This window comes from Chiloscyllium plagiosum, chromosome 31, assembly GCF_004010195.1.
Source record: "Chiloscyllium plagiosum isolate BGI_BamShark_2017 chromosome 31, ASM401019v2, whole genome shotgun sequence".
Lineage (NCBI taxonomy): Eukaryota > Metazoa > Chordata > Chondrichthyes > Orectolobiformes > Hemiscylliidae > Chiloscyllium > Chiloscyllium plagiosum.
Window position 1 is genome coordinate 23,534,947 of NC_057740.1, and position 16,920 is coordinate 23,551,866.

Consider the following 16,920-nt stretch of genomic DNA (forward strand, 5'->3'; position numbering starts at 1 on the left):
TGGCAGGTGGGACTAGATTGGGTTGGGATATCTGGTTGGCATGGACGGGTTGGACCGAAGGGTCTGTTTCCATGCAGTACATCTCTATGGTTCTTTGACTCTAAGTGATAGGTATGGTTGCTTATGACGGACATTTGGTGGGAGGATGGCAACCATTGAAAAACTAAGGCTTGTGGAAAAGGACTTCTGTCATGTCAACTTTCCTAGGAAATAAGAGAATTATAAATATTTTATGTTCAAATCGTGAAATTTTCTTGTGGGGAACAAATTAAGACAAATGCCAAAGTTAGGTTTATTGGATGCCACCCTAATAAAATATATTATGATTAAAAAGGACAAGATAAAAGAAAGCATGCAGAAGGAAAAAAGATTAAATGCCATTCTGGCACCAAGTATACTTGCAGACACTTGTACAGCTACCTGACAATAAGCAAAGCGCTGAATTGACAAGATATCAGTTGTGGGTCTTTGCCATCTACTGCGACAAAAGCTGTAGCCAACCCAAGATCGAAGCAAAGCACCCATCAGTTTCAGCAAGGTCACACCTCCTTACTTCTGCTGCTCTCCATTTGCCTCATTCCAGGTTAGTGCAGCTTTATCTAGTAACTACTTAGGTGAGTGAGAAACTAGCGCAGTAGCCGGCCGTGGTTTTTCCGTTTCCACTGTTTTCATGTTCCAGTTCCATGACTGTTTAATTTCACTTATGTTCCAAAGTAATGGGAGTAATTGTTGCCAAGCGTGGGCCATGGATTTCAGTTCCTCTTCAGCTTCACAGTAAATCACCATCAGTCCTACCTCTTCAAGTTGGGCAATTGCATCTTCCAGAAAGTCTGTAGCTATTCTGTTGCTTGCAGGGTGGTTTGAAGGGCAGTTTTGTCCTTGCTACTGGGGCAGGCCTACAATAGAATAAAGTGACTAATATCCCAACTGAGGTGATTAGCAACAGATACTGTTTACCTACAAAGTCTGAGTTTGATTGAGCTATAGGCAGCGGGTAGGAAATTGTTTGAGCATTTGCTGTTCACTGGAAACCGTACGCCTGACCTACTTAGATTTTTAAAATATATTTTTTTCTTGCATTGAGACAGCCCCCTTCCCTCTTGATCTTTAATTAAATACATATCATGAAATGGATACCAAGCTTCAATAGGATTTTATTCTTGGATTCAGTCTGCTGCATAACTATACCATGAGAAAAGCCTGGAATTTAATGCTCATCCTCAGTCTCTTTAAGATATAATGGACCTGAATAAATTCCTCAGCCACTTCAGAGGGCAAGTAAGAAGTACTAGGTTATTAGGAATTACTAGGATACATTGTGGCCAGGCTGGATTGGAGGCTGGTTACCATCTCAAAAGGATATTAATGAACCATCCAGGGGTCTTTTACTGCAGAGTCAGTTTAGCTTTTGAAAGTTGTAAAACGACAAGCGGACTGGATCCTTACAAGAATCGGTGATCAGATTATTTTTAGAACTGATATCGAACACACTTTCTTTGTGTCTGTCTCAACATCTTCCAGTTGGGAATATTCAAAATGGAATGTTGAAAATGAATAGATTTTAACACTCTTATTTTAGAACGGCTGGTCTGGTTACTGTTGTTGACACTAAGAAGAGTGACGCATTTAATTTCAACCATTATATATCAGGAGAAAATTCAACAAGTAAATCAGAAAGCTGTGTGTCCATGTCAGTTCTCTTCAATCACCATTGTAGACAGTCTCTTTCCCTCTTGATCTTTAATTAAATGCATATCATGAAATGGATAACAAAGCTTCAATAGGATTTCAGTGTAACAGAGTGTTGAATTCAGTCTGCTGAGTAGCTATGCCATTGAAATCATTACGCCTTTAAGTATCAATTAGACAGAAAGATGAAAGGATGCGAACAGTACCATGGGTATATTATAACATCTTGAAAATTGATCAGAGATGCTCTTAAACCAATCTGGAAGAGTAAAGGAGATCTAACCATTATTTGAAACATCATGTAAGTGATATGAAAACATTTTTAGTATGGTGTATAGAATTATTGATAAACTGCTTATCGCAATGTTTGTGCTGCACTGCACTCTGATTATATTGTGGCATAATTGCGCCCAAAACATTAGACCCTGTTACTTCTGAATTTGTTTCAATAATTGTTCTGACAGGTTGCTATCCAACACAATGTTAAATTTGCTTCAAGTTACAAACATGAATTATCCTATTGACAAAATGTGAAAGAAAAGAACAGTAAGATGCATAGTGGCAAGATGTGTTAACTATACAATTGGGATCAAGTATTTTGGCCTTGTTCAGTAAGATAAAAATAAAAATTAACTCTAAGTTGCATTATCCATTTTCAATCAAAAAAATCAATTCTTAATACTGGCATTCTGACTAATCTACAGCTGGAAGTGAAACTATATAATAAAACTTTGAAATAATTAACATAAACCAATGCAGAAATATGAAAAGCTACAGTATACTTCAACTAGCAAGCCCAGTTCAAATCCAAAGCTCATGGGAAACATATGACAGAATCTACTTCAAGGGACATTTATTCTTCATTATTGCCAAGGGCTATTTTATTACTTGGTAAATGTTACCAGAAGCAAATTGCCACTATTACTGTGGAACATAAAGCTTTGACATTATTTTGATCCAGTCAAACTTGCTAAGTTGACTATTTTCATTGCAGCAATGTCTGTGTTTATTCACCACTCTCCAACCATTCTCGGTTATTGGTTTCCTGTCTTCCCCTTCTACTAGAGACCAGGTTGCACTCTCTGTAGCCTCCAGACAACAGCACTGCAACACAGCTTTTTAAAGACATTATCTCCAGTTTGACCTTTCAGATGTTTTTAAATTTTTGTCTCTGTAAGTTCTATTTTCAGAGAATTTCAAGTTTTGACTAGTTTCCTGTCATTCTTTGATTGGTTTAATTTTAAATTTGGCAATATTCATAAAAGCTCTCTTTATAATAGCACCATTTACATGATCTGCAATTTGCACCCTGCTAAATGCCTACATATAAACCCTTTAAACATTGCTCATGCTCAAAGGATTTACATGCTGCTATTCTGCTGTAGTTTGTGCTTTAACTAATGATAAGAAATAAGAAAGCATTATTAAAGAAAAAGCCAATTGAAACACTGATCCAGATATTTCAATGGACCATGTATGGGTACTGAAACAATGTAGAAAACACAAATAGTTACGCCCAGGTCCCTGGGTGAGGGTCCCCAAATCACTATTATTCTGAACAACATATTCCCAAGTGAGGAAGAATGAACTAGCTCCCCTTCCTATTATAACCCCTCTCTTGGCTGATTCCCACAAAGTTCATTTGAAAAATATCCCATCCTTTGTGGATAACTTTCCCCAGTCCAAGCATTTGTGTTTTAAAGGAGCCAAATAAACCTAGTTTCATTGTGAAGGAAAGGGCAAGACTATTAGCTATTCAACATGCAAAAAGATAATAAAACATCACACACACACACACAAATTATAAATGTGAATTGAGTAAAAAAGGTAACCATTCAAAAGATTGAATCTGGGTTTTGAGAAGAGTAGTTAATAGATAGAGAGCTTCCAGCACTCAGAGCAAAAGTCATTCTTGATCTGCAATGTAGGGGTGTTTAATGGCTTTCCTCAAGTTATAACTTTCACATAGACCTAGGGGCTTGAAGTTAAGTTTTCAATCCTTCATCTGTGTGTTCCTAAAAGCATAATATATAAACTGCAGTTTCAGACATATCTACAGGTGATGGCTGAGTTAATATTGAGCCCACCATTACTTCTCACAGGGGATCCCAGTCTATTTGTTTTGAATTGCATGTCTCCCTTTGGTGGGTTGCTGCTTGAAGTTCTCTTGACATTTTTTTCAGTTGTGAGATTTTGTTATCCCTCACGCTTTGCCAGACAGTCACTGCATTGACATCTGCAGTCACCTTTTGACCATATGCCCCCTCTTAAAAGACACATATTGGAATTAAAAGTTAAATATAGTCTCTAAGTAATTCAGGAGTATGATCCATTGTAATGACAATGTATAGCCACAAAACCTTGAGAAAATTCATAATTTGTGGATCACTGAGCTTCCAAACAGCATTAAACGCTTACGCATTGGAGGTGAAAAATGAACCTAATTTTAAGGGCACATTTCCACAGTGATATGAAAAAGCTTTGCAGACAAGATACCTTATGATGGAAGGATTATTTCCAAGTTCATCAGAGCAATATTTAAATGGCTGGCAAGTAATCAATACAAAAATATCTATTGTGAGCTTGTATTTCTGTTTAAAGTGTCATATTTGGAGGGAACATCCTGTTTTCATCACGGAGAAAATTTAACAAAACCATGGCATAATTATGCATTTAGTGGGGTGGTGTGTGAAATTGGAATCTGTACTAAAATGATCAAAAAATTAAGTTTAAACCATTTTGGTTCCAGGGACCTGACAGGAGATGAAAAACAAAATTATGTAATTAGAAATCAATCATCTTAGACAGGATTATTCCTGTAAAAGGGCATTGACTGAAAACAAAACTATCAGACCAGAGTTCGAGAGCCATGAGCCATTTTTTGATGGCAGCATATGTGTTTGTTCACATTGTATCATTCATGTACAAGCAAATAATAAAAGCTTCATCATTTTTTTTAATGTGCCCTTTTTGAACATAAATAGGAGCAGGAGTCAGCCGCCTGCCCACTGAGCCTGCTCTGCCATTTAATAAGATCCTGGCTGATCTTCTTGTGGACCCGGTTCCACTTACCCACCCACCCGTCATAGCCCTTAGTTCCTTTACTGTTCAAAAATCTTTCCATCTTTAAAGGAGAATAAATTTTGTTGGCTTCCACTAGTAATATTGATTTAAAAATTTGCACATGGTAAATCAGAATAAAATCATTTGTTTTTTTTAAATATATATTCTTCAGCATGCATTATGGATCATAACAAAACAATTGGTTCACAGCAGCAGCTAACAGGTCAAAACATTTTATGCCTTGGCTATTCTCTTATCCCAGACATTCCAGGAACTACACTCCCCTGCACAATTTTATCTGACCTGCCATTAACTCCACCGGCGATTTTAAGAGTAATTTTCTGATACAATTTGCATGGCTCCCTTTTGCTTCACAGTATTACTATGATGCCAAATCTTGCCACTCTTTCCAGGAGTGTGACTCAATCTGTTCGAGCTATTGTATAATATTAAAAATTGTCTGCTCCTCCAAAGACGTGTAGCTTTCTTAATATTGATTGTTCTGCTGGAGGATTATTCACCATTGGTCCCATTTTTTTCTCATGTTCTTTCACCAAGTGCAGACATCACTGGCACATACTGCCTTTTTTTGAACAGCTGCAGTTCATGTGGGTGTTTGCAAGAGCGTTCTTAGTTTTATTCCAGCAAAGGAACAGTGCTTCGAGTCAGGATGGCATGTGGTTCAGAGGGGAACATGCAAGTGATGGTATCCCCATGTATCTGCTGTCATTGCCCTGACAGGTGGCAAATGTCTCAGTTTTGGAAGGTGTTGTTGAAGAAATATTGGTGAGTTCCTGCAATTCATTTTCTAAGTGGTACACATGTGTAGAGGTAGATTGAGTGCAGGTTTAAGTAATGACTGGTAAAGAATCTATATATTTCTCATTGCTTGTAGTGTTGAGATGGCTGATGGAGAGACAATAAAATGGAAGAGACAAGGGGAAGGACAATCTGTCTACCATCCATCTGGATTTCTCCCAGAGCTCCCATTTAATGATGATTCTACACCTAAAGTCAGCTGGAATTTCTTATCTTTTACTACCAAACAGTTGTCTTCATATTTTTGTTATAATAATATAATATGAAATAATACTTTAAAATAATCATTGTTTGTATCATATAGTTAGGTTGATTGACCAAGCTAAATTGTCCATAGTATTCAGGGATGTGCATGTTAGGTGGATTAGCCTTTGGAAATGCAGTGTTAATGGATAGGGTAGGGGGTTAGGTCTGGATGGGATGCTCTTCAGAGGTTCAGTGTGGACTTAATGGGCTAAATGGCCTGCTTCCACAATGCAAGGATTCAATGATTCTATGATATGACTTCTGCAGTTTATATTCAGAATTATTTAAAAGTACTGGTTATGTTGGTTCTGTATAGATATTATATGTCCACATGGATATACATGACAGAGTTTTAGACAAGTTAGAACTTATAGGGAGTGAGAGACCATCTGGTACACTGTTGAAATGCCTCGCTCATGTTTGAAATAATGGAAGGGCTGAAGTGAGAGGCAGAAGCAAATAAAATGTTGCAGAGTTGGAGGTAAAATTATGGACACTTTAAAATTACATGCTTTAATAACAAATTGTGTACAATGAGATTTTGTGTAACCTCCTTGATTGGTAGGCTACCAGAACCAATTATAAAGAGTGGAACTAGTCTCTAGTGTCCACAAATAACAGTTTAAGTCAGTTCAGGAACTCTATGGAATGAGAATTGATTAAGTTGAAGGAAATGCTAGTCTAAGATCAACATATATTTGTGTGGAGTGGACAGCATTAATAGTGTATCATGTAAAATTGTTTTTAATATGTGAACATTACAATATGAGTATTTAAAAAATACATATTTATATGTAGGTCAAGAAATTACTGAAGAAATTATGGCACAGGGTTGAGTACCTATCTCTGAGTCAGAATCTCTAGGTTCCAATCCCATTTCAGAACTTGATGATCAAAGACGATATGTTCATCATATGGGCAAACGTTGAGCATCAATCTGTAAGTCTTTCCAACATAAACTAATGGTAGGTAGTAAGTGTGGGAGAGATTCCTGGTCTGTCATGTGATGAATAGACATTGGAGCTTCTGCTATAACTATTGATAACCCAATTTACAACATTCAAGAAAAAGTAGATGTTGCCACAGCAACTCAGGCTCCTTGAGGAGCTGGTTGGCATAGTTATGTGGCAATCAATGTGGATCAGACTGCAACCAACTGCATCAGATTTGAGTCCCGTTCCAGCTAAGGTAGATTCGGGACCTGTTTTCTTGACCTGGCTATGGTGGAGATGGTGTCTATGTGGGTTTGATTTACTTTGGACTGAAAACAAAAGAAGAAGACATTAACCTGCCAATTCACTGTTCAAAAAAAAAAATTGTAGAAGGAAAGAATGTTATATATTTATGTCAAGCTTATTCTGGTAACATCGAGAATTTAATCAAGTAATATTTCATAAAGGTTAACACCTTGATCTGAAAAACCAAAACACAAAGACAACTATTTAAAAGCTGATAGTTAAGATAACAAAAAAAATTAAGAAGCTCTCTGCAACATACTACAAAGCATATAAAACAAAGGAAATAAAATTGTATTTCTGAAAGTGACTTTCCCCCAGCTGGACGACAAACTCATTCACATATCACACATTACAATACTTTTCCTACAGTCCTGGACCACACTACCTTTTAATAACGGTAATATGGGTTTGTTGTATATTTTAAAACAAAATCTCAGCAAAATAAATAATAGCAAGATACAAGTACAAACATATTAATGCCAACATGCTTTAGTTAGGTTTGCCAACAAGATGAAACATTAAACACAGCATTTGATTAATTGTTCAATAAATAACTGTTTATGGGGTGGATAATGGAAATCATTCTGTGTCTGTGTAGTCCCTTTGGAAATTCATCATTTGTGAATTCACTTTAGATCAGAGAGCAGTTTTTCATCAAATATTTTAAGGTGACAAATTCATGACATATAAAAAGAATTATGGAGATAGCATTTCATTCTATCATGTTACATACTTTGCTGTAATTTGCTGAGAAGTTGACCTTTTATTTATTTGCATTTTGGCCTTCCACTACCTTTGTTGGAATTTTTACGGTAACTTTTAAAATATTTCCATGATGTGGGTGATCCAAAGACAGTATTGATTGTCCATTCTTAATCAGGATTTAAAAATCATATGCTGGTCAGACCAGGTGGGGATGGCAGATTTCCCATTCTTGAAGGATATGAGTCAGTTGGTTATGTCCATGCTGCAATTTGGCATTTTTGTGGCTGTTTCTGATGCTGGCCCATATATTATATACTACATTATTGGGGCTGGATTTTAATGTAACAAAATATATTATATGGCATCTACTTCTTGTTAGACTTGCAGTTGCAAAGTTTAGATTTTAATGTTCTTATGAAGTAAATGCAAATTGATAAAGTGGCAGAGATGGAAACTGTGCATTTGGGACCTGCATGAACAAGACCATACAAATGTGCATCTCCATCCACAATCAGTTTGGCAGATTGAGAAATAAAGAGATTAATGACAGAAAAGGAGGTTTCAATTAAAGTGGGTGAATTCAATGTCAAATCAGAGAAATAAAGAGTAGATTGTATTTCCTTGAATTTAGATGATTAAGGGGATTTTATTCATGTTTTCAGGATATTAAGAGGAATAGTTAGGATAAAGAGGAAAAACCAATTTCTGCTTGTTACAAATTTATGATTTGAGCAGAATAAGAACAAAAATAGAACTAGCGCTTTTGGAACTCAATTAGGAAAATATCTTCATGTAAGGCGTGTTAGAACTCTCTTCTACAAAAAACAATTGGTACTACATCAATTGTTAATTTTAAAAATCAGATTAATAGATTTGAGTTAACCGAAAGCATTAAAGAAATGGGGAAAGAGTGGGCACACTGAGTTAGACCACAAAAGGTGAAGGTAAAGTCACTGCTGTCCCTTTGGGCCATAGGGCTTTTCTCATTAGAGAGAGATGATTGAAGGTAGTTTAACCTGAGGGTCACCACACCTCAGGTCACCAATCAGCCATGATCTCACTCAGTGGTGATTGACTTACTCCTGTTTCCAGGTCCCTTTGTTCTTCCAAAAGAAAGATTAGAATAGGAGAAAGAAGGAGAGACACAAGGAAAAATAAAAAAAAGGTTACATTTATTATTTGACATTTTTAAAAAGTCTTCTAAAAACAGTTAATATCTGAAGAAGTGAGAATTTACATCTTTGCTAGTTTATTTTCATTGCTGGAAATGTTGGTTGGCAATAGTTGACGGGTATCACAACGTTGAAGGTGTATTAGCACTTGTATTGACAGGCGCTAACTTTCTGTAATAAGTTTAGCTTTTTCTGCTCCATGAACGCTGCAACTTCAATTCATGCGTTGTGTTTCACTGATGAAGCAGGCGGCAAGGTGCTGTTTTTACAAAACTAACAAGGGATGAGCAGTGAAACTCCAACAACTTTTGAGGTTGTCCAGCCAATTGGCTGTTGTATCATTTTTGCTGAGAAAGTGGTGAGCACCAGAAGTCTCACTATGATTTCTGACAGCAACATCTGGGACATTGAACTGATTTTTCATAATTTGCAATGGGTGTGGTAGTCTGGAAATCTGACCATCTCACCCCCCCCTAGTTTGGAAGCATTGGTATCGGCTATCATGATTGCATTTGTGGCATGTTGGATTTATGGAGCATATTAAAATCTAGATGCTCACCCCAACTAAAATGTCATTTGGGACCCTGGCCATGGGATGGGGCTGTCGGGGTTGGGGGGATTGGGGATGGAGGGTAGCATTTGTCGGAATGGGTGGTCAAGGCGGGTGGGAAGAGCAACAAACATGTGAATGTGCTCCACTGAGTATTAAAGCAGGATATGACCTTGGAGGGGTTGCTTCTGCTGGGCACAGGCAACCTCCTTAATGGAGACTTCCTCCTCCCCCTCTATTTCTGTCAGTTAACCAAGTAAAACCAGCCTGGGCACCATTCTATAACAGATGAAGAATAACAATGAGTGGCATTAATTGGCTGTCAAGGACCTCAGTAGGCCCAAGTGTGGGCGAGCTATTTCATTGTATTAAAATGGACACAAAATCTCAGGCTGGCAGGGAGGTGGCGGGCAGGCAACAAGCTGCACTTTCCAAAACCCCCTGCCTTCAGAAGGCTGTGAAGTCCAGTCCCATGTTTCCCAAGGGAAATATGTCTGGTTGCTGTAAGCTGGAGCAAATCAACAGTTAAAATAATGAGGCGTACGGAAGCAATAATGCAACTCCTCTCCTCAGATAAAGAACATAAGCAAACGTTCAGCACTTCGCTCCAAAATGTTTCTAATGTTAGCAGGTTCTGACAGCTGTAGTTCTTTACACTGTACCAGGATTGGGAACAGCTTTGTGCTAAGACACGTTTAAACAGTCCCATCAGCCAGAAAGAAGGAATGTTGCTCCTGGATATCCTAACCATTAGGGAATCCATTTAGAACAAGCCTGCCTGCTTACTACTCAAATATTCCGGCTTCAAATCCCAAAGCTTCCTATCATTCAATCTCCTCTCCCACTGACTCCCACTGGAATGACCTTTTTGGGCTTGAAGAAGCACTAAGCAATCATACTTCAAAAGAAAATTCATATTCTCCCTGATCTTACAAAAACTCTTGAAAATTATGATGTTGGCAGTCTCTCTATTTGACAGGTGTTCAATGTAATGCAGATAAGGTGAACGGTTTGAATATCAGCTGCAAATTGCTGAAAATCAAATTATCATTTGCAAACAACCAAAGCATTCAGCAACCAAAGAGTTAAGTATAATACTACAAGTGTGTATATAGTAACCCTTTCACAAATTGTAAACCAACCATTACAGAAGAGTCCTAACAGATAAAATGTAACAAATTATACAGCATCCTAATTCTAATGGAATCCATCAGGTTCCTTTTAATTAATCTTATCGAATCCTATCACACAAATGGTGCGTCCTATAGGATTTTGATTATTCTCTAATAGGATCATATGAAAATGATGTTGATTAGGAAGCTGCAGCAGCCTGAGTATCTTCTAGTTCTTCAATGCCACAATGAACCAGGGGAGCTAATTAATCGGATGGATTTAAATGCATTACTGTGTACAACTGTAAGGAAGTTTGGAATAAAATTTTAATGATATTGAATGGGCCTCATTTCTGAAAACAATAGATAGTACGAAGAACTCTGGAGTAGTTGGCTTTCTGCCAATGCAGGTTCTGAGGAAACCATGGGGTATTTATTCTGTTAAAGCATGTGGTAATGGACAGCACCTTGGAGATTCAATAAGTGGCTGAGGTGGGGGGGGGGAGGTGGGGAGCGCAGTTGAAACAGTTTTAAGAACTACATTGGCCATAGAAATGTTTTAGTTTGCAGGAAAACAGCAACTCAGCCATTGCCCGACAATGAATGGCAGTTTTGCTTGAGGAGCTTCACACAAAGAAACTGACTGAAGAGGTTGGGGGGAGGGGGAGTCAAAATCAATATAAGGTACTGCAGAATGCAAGTAAGCATTATGAGGCAAGGTTTGAACAGGAGTGAAATGTGGGGAGGAATGGGCAAGTCTGAAACAGTAATTCAACATGATTGTAAAAGGCATATTTCAGTCTTCCTCTGATTCTGTGAACCCTGATGGGGCTGTGATTACAGCTGTTAGATCATTTGGCCTCTTCACAAAATGCAGCCTAGAAATTATTGCTTGCTCTATCAATGTATAAGCATTTAACGCATTAAAATGACTTTGTCTGTCCACTGTTTCATTAACTCATTTATTTTAAATGAGCAAACACTTCAGTTGAACCAGCAGACAGGGGAATGGTATGATCACGTTAATCAATTTGATAATGCGGCAACTGTAATTTTTAAGCCTTTGTGCCGTAAGGTTTTTTTTCTTGATAAATGAATTAATATGATTTCTTTAAAAAAGAAAAACTGAATTACAAAATGTAAGCTCTCAGTTTCTGTAGTGGTTTGGGGGGAGGGGTTGTATTGCTATCAATTCCAATCAATGCTTTGCCATTGTTTCCCTGGGTACTGTAAATCTATTTATACTGCAGGTTTTACAAATTGTAGAGATAGAAAAATGATGTTATGACATGACAGTCTTATGTATAAATATATCAGCTTGCAACTTGGCAAGATCATATCCAGAATTTCAACACAGGAGACTTTTAAGAACAACAGGAAGGGTTCCGAGTGTGAAGTGACAACAACTGACTCCAGTCAAGCACAACATCATCCTGACCCAGGCCGTGTAGCAGTATTGTGCAGTCCTCACTTACACTCTCCATCCCCGCCCACACTCCAACATGCCACAAGCAACATCATTTCCTGTGCGGCTTTAGGGGTATATTCAATGTTCATTCATCATCAATAGGCAGAAATCCCCATTCATACTATGTGAAATTTGCTGCATTTATTTATTTGTTTAGCTTCATGGATGCTGTGGCCAGGAGTAAATCTCAGTAGTGAAAGACACTATATAAATACAAGCCTGTGTTCTTTTAATTACACAGTGTGTTACACCCAGACTCACGTCGGGTTCCCAATTTCTTCTAAGTTCAAAGAAGCCATCCTCAACTGTTAGGCTCCTGGGTCAGGAGGGTAGAGCTGACTCTGGTTCTTTATTCGCCTATTCCCTCAGTTGTTTAAAAATGGATCCCTTCACTTGTCTTTCTCCCAGACCCGAGTGAATTTTATGTTTTAAAAGAAGCCAATTTAGTCAGGCTTTCTTGAGTTATCAGTGAGTGAGTTTGTGAGAAAAATTAGTAACATAACACACAGAGATTAGAAGTAAGAGATAAAGGTTTATAAAGGAGGGCATACAGATCAATCTCTGAATTGTTCATGAAGAGTGAATAGCTGAACATTGTGACAGCTGCAGCAGGACTTACCGGTTGGATTAACATTGGTGGTTGGATAAACATTGGTAGTTGGATCAACATTGGTAGTTGAGCAGTCAGTTTCATGATGCTTAGTTTTGCAAATTGGTTGAGATTCTATAGTTCTGATTCATTTTGACCATGAATACCCAGAATTCAAGGCAAAAGAGAGACTTTTTCCTGTCCTGTTTCCTTTCATTATGTTTACAAAACTCAGAGGGAGGATCATCTTTACTTGCAGCACAGGAGCGACTAGGGAACAGCCCTTTGACTATGACATTTAAACCATGCTAATGTTTGATTCCAGACTGATGTTCAGATGTTCAGTTTCATGAGCACATTCTAGTAAAGTTGAAACTGGCTTTTGAATCTCTATCCTTGTGTATTCTTCAAAGGGAAAACAAGTTTGTAGTTAGGAACGTAATTCAAAGGGGCGGTTTGCTGTTGATCAAGGGGCCATCAGCCCCACATGATATTGTGGTGATCAGAGATTGTGCTCCAACCTACTCTGTCTTGAAAGGCCATTGTTTGAAGTTCCCTTCACATTCATAAGTTTCACATTCTGTGGGTCTCTGTCTCTCTCTCTCTCTCTGTCTCTCACACACTCTATCTATCTCTCACTTTCTCTCCAGGCCATTTATATACATGTCTCCAGCTGTTTTTGATCATTTCTGTCCTCTTTTAAAAATCATATTTTTGATTTACAATTCTTTGGGTTTCCAAACCATTGTCGTGACAAGTTAAAATATTTGACAGATAGCACACTATGTTAGAAAATGAAGATTATTTACATTTTGCAGGAGTCCAGTTTGGAATATTTCCATTTCTCTGAGACTCTATTGCTCCTCATTGAACATTGTAATCATTTATAAGTATTGATACTTCTTGTAAATTCATAGAATTTACCCTAAATTCTGTTGTGTAAATTTATACAAGTTGAGGATTTTTATATTAGCTGATGACCACACATCATTCGATTGATAACAAAGGTTCTTTAAAACACCAGGCTGTTTATGTCTGCACTAACTCTTTGAAGGAACATGTTATATAGTCCCTTTTGTGCCTTCTCCCTGTAATACTGCATGTTCTTTTCTCAGATAATAATTTAATTCACTTTCGAATGCTTTGCTTGAATCTGCTACCACCATAATCTCATGATGTGGAGGAGCCGGTGTCGGACTGGGTGGACAAAGTTAAAAATCATACAACACCGGGTTATAGTCCAACAGGTTTATTTGGAAGCACTAGCTTTTGGAGCGCTGCTCCTTCAACAATAGCAAAAGATTACAGTGTCATGCAACTGAAATAATATATTGAACAAACCTAGATTGTTGATCACCTGATGAAGGAGCGTCGCTCCGAAAGTTAGTGTGCTTTCAATTAAACCTGTTGGACTATAACCTGGTGTTGTGTGATTTTTAACTTAGATTGTTGATAAGTTTCTCATCTTTTAGAACAGGTTGCAGGTTTTGGTTCATTAATATGCAAATCCCAGAACTTCTTTTAAGTCACATTCTTTAGATAACTTAAGGTGACGTCTCAGCTCAGACAATGCATTAAAGGTGTCAGGTTAGAGTCTTTCTGTATCTCAATCTTGAGTCAGACTGGTTCTATTTCCAAAGTAGAATTTATAAAATATTACATGGATTGACTGCTTGCATAGACTGCCTGCAGATTGTGCACTTTTTGAGCAAAATAGAATGGATCTGCAAATGCAAATTTATCCCATAGACTTATATGTGTGTGTGCATGTGACAAAGTGAGAGAGAGAGAGTGTGTGTGTATCTGCATGTGAGTGTGCATATGTGAGTGTGAGTGCGCGTGAGAGATTATAATGGAGTATAAGCCTGTGAGACGGTGTGCGTGGGTGTGTGTGCGAGGGTTGTGTGTAGGATGGTTTTGTGTGTGTGTGTGTGTGTGTGTGTGGGGTGTAGTGGGGTCACCTGTAGTGTGACATGAACCCAAGGTCCTCGTTGTGGGATACGCAACAACGCAGAGTGGCTGAGCAGAGACTGATAGCCAAGTTTGGTATTCATGAGGATGGTCTCAACTGGGACCTTGGGTTCATGTCACACTTCAGGTGACCCCGCTATACTATACACTCACTCACTCACTCACTCACTCACTCACTCACTCACTCACTCACTCTCTCACACACACACACATGCACATATGCACACAGAATCTTGCATACTTGCAAACTCACGCAGACTCTCTCTCTTTCTCACTTTGTCTCATGCACACACACACACACATATAAGTCTATGGAATAAATTTGCATTTGCAGATCACACTTACACCCATGCACACACCCTCACACAGGCTTATTCTCCATCACACTCACACACACACTTGACCAAGCATGCGCACACACAAACACACACTCTATCACATGCACTTACACTCACATGTACACATTCACACACACACATGCAGACACTCACATCCACTCTCTCTCACGCTCACACGCACACACACATATAGTCTATGGGTGAATTTGGAGAATTATATTTTCAGATTCATTCTATTTTGCTCAAATAGCACATGATCTGCAGGCAGTCAATCCATGCAATATTTTATAAATTCTACTTTGGAACCAGTCTGACTCAAGACTGAGATACAGACAGACTCCAATCTCACACCTTTAATGCATTGTCTGTGCTGAGATGTCACCTTTTTGTTATAAAACCTTAAGTTATCTCGAGAAGGTGACTTAAAAGAAGTCCTGGGATTTACATATTAATGAACCGAAACCTGTAACCCATTCTAAAAGATGAAAGACTTCTAGGTTTGTTCAAGACATCATTTCAGTTGCATGACACTGTAATCTTTTGCTATAAATTCTGTGTCTTATGGTCCTGTCCCATAGCTACCTGATGAAGGAGCAGCGCTCTGAAAGCTAGTGCTTCCAAATAAACCTGCTGGATTATAACCTGGTGTTGTGTGATTTTTAACTTTGACCATAATCTCAGGCAGTCTATTCCAGACCTGAACTACTTCCTGTGTGAAATTGTTTTCCATCATTCAGCATCGCTCTTCTTTTGTCATTGCCTTAAATCTTTCTGGTTCTCAACATTTCCAACATAAGTACAATTCCTCCCTCTCTGTTCAGACTTCTCACAGTGTTGAATGCCTATCAGATCTCCTCTCAGCCCTCATTCTCCAAAGTAAACAGACTCAGTCTATGAAATTGAAAGTCCTCAACCCTGGAATCAACCTTGTGAATCCTTTTTGCACCCATTCTCACGGCTTCATATCATTTCCAATATGTGACACCCAGAACTGAATGTAATATTCCAATTAACATTGAACCTGTCTTTACCAGCTTAATTTAACTTCCTTAGTTTTGTATTCTATATCCTAATAAAGTCTAGGATGCAGGATTAATCCCACTCTCAACCTTCCTGCTACCTTCAATGATTCATGTACATACACAGAGACAAAGGAATCACATGGTGAGGACAGTGCAGGAGAGAGAGAGAGAGAGAGAGAGAGAGAAAGAAAAAAACACCTGCACAGTTACCGCCTTTGCTGTTTGAATTTGTGTATCGCTGGACATTGGAGTGCATCTGGGAAAATTATCAAACAGTGAAATTAACAACTAATCTTGGAGGAACTGTTGGGCGAAGTTCACAGCACAGAAGCAGATAAGTTAATTGTTGTTTTAAGTCTGTCCAAGAGAAAGGCTGCGGTAGTGAGTATAGTGGATTCTTTCTTGATTATATGTTTCTGGAGATAAGTCTCTCGATTAAACTTAAAATATAAGCCATAGCTATTAATTTAACCTGGGGCAGTGTTTGTAGAGGAATAAGACGGTGTTATTTTCTGGGTCTGTAGATTGTGAAGGAGCAAAAATGGCCTTTGCAGTGATATGTACTTCTTGTCAGACATGGGAGTTTAAAGAGAGTTTAAGGGTTACTGCGGATTATATCTGCCATAAATGCTGTTGGATGCAAATCTAATCAGAGCGAATGGAGAGACTGATAGAAGCGATGAGGAATTTGCAACAGCAACAGTATGTGATGGATGGCAGTTATAGAAAGGGGGGAAAGTCTCAGATACAGTCACATAAATGGGTTAACTCCAGGAAGGGTAAGAGAGGGAGGCACCTAGGCCAGGGGTCTTTTGTGGATATACCCATTTCAAACAGGTATGCTGTTTTGGAAAATGTAGGGGGTGATGGATTCTCAGAGGAACACAGCACGAACAGCCAATTTCCTGGTATTGAGACTGGCTCTAATGCAACGAGGG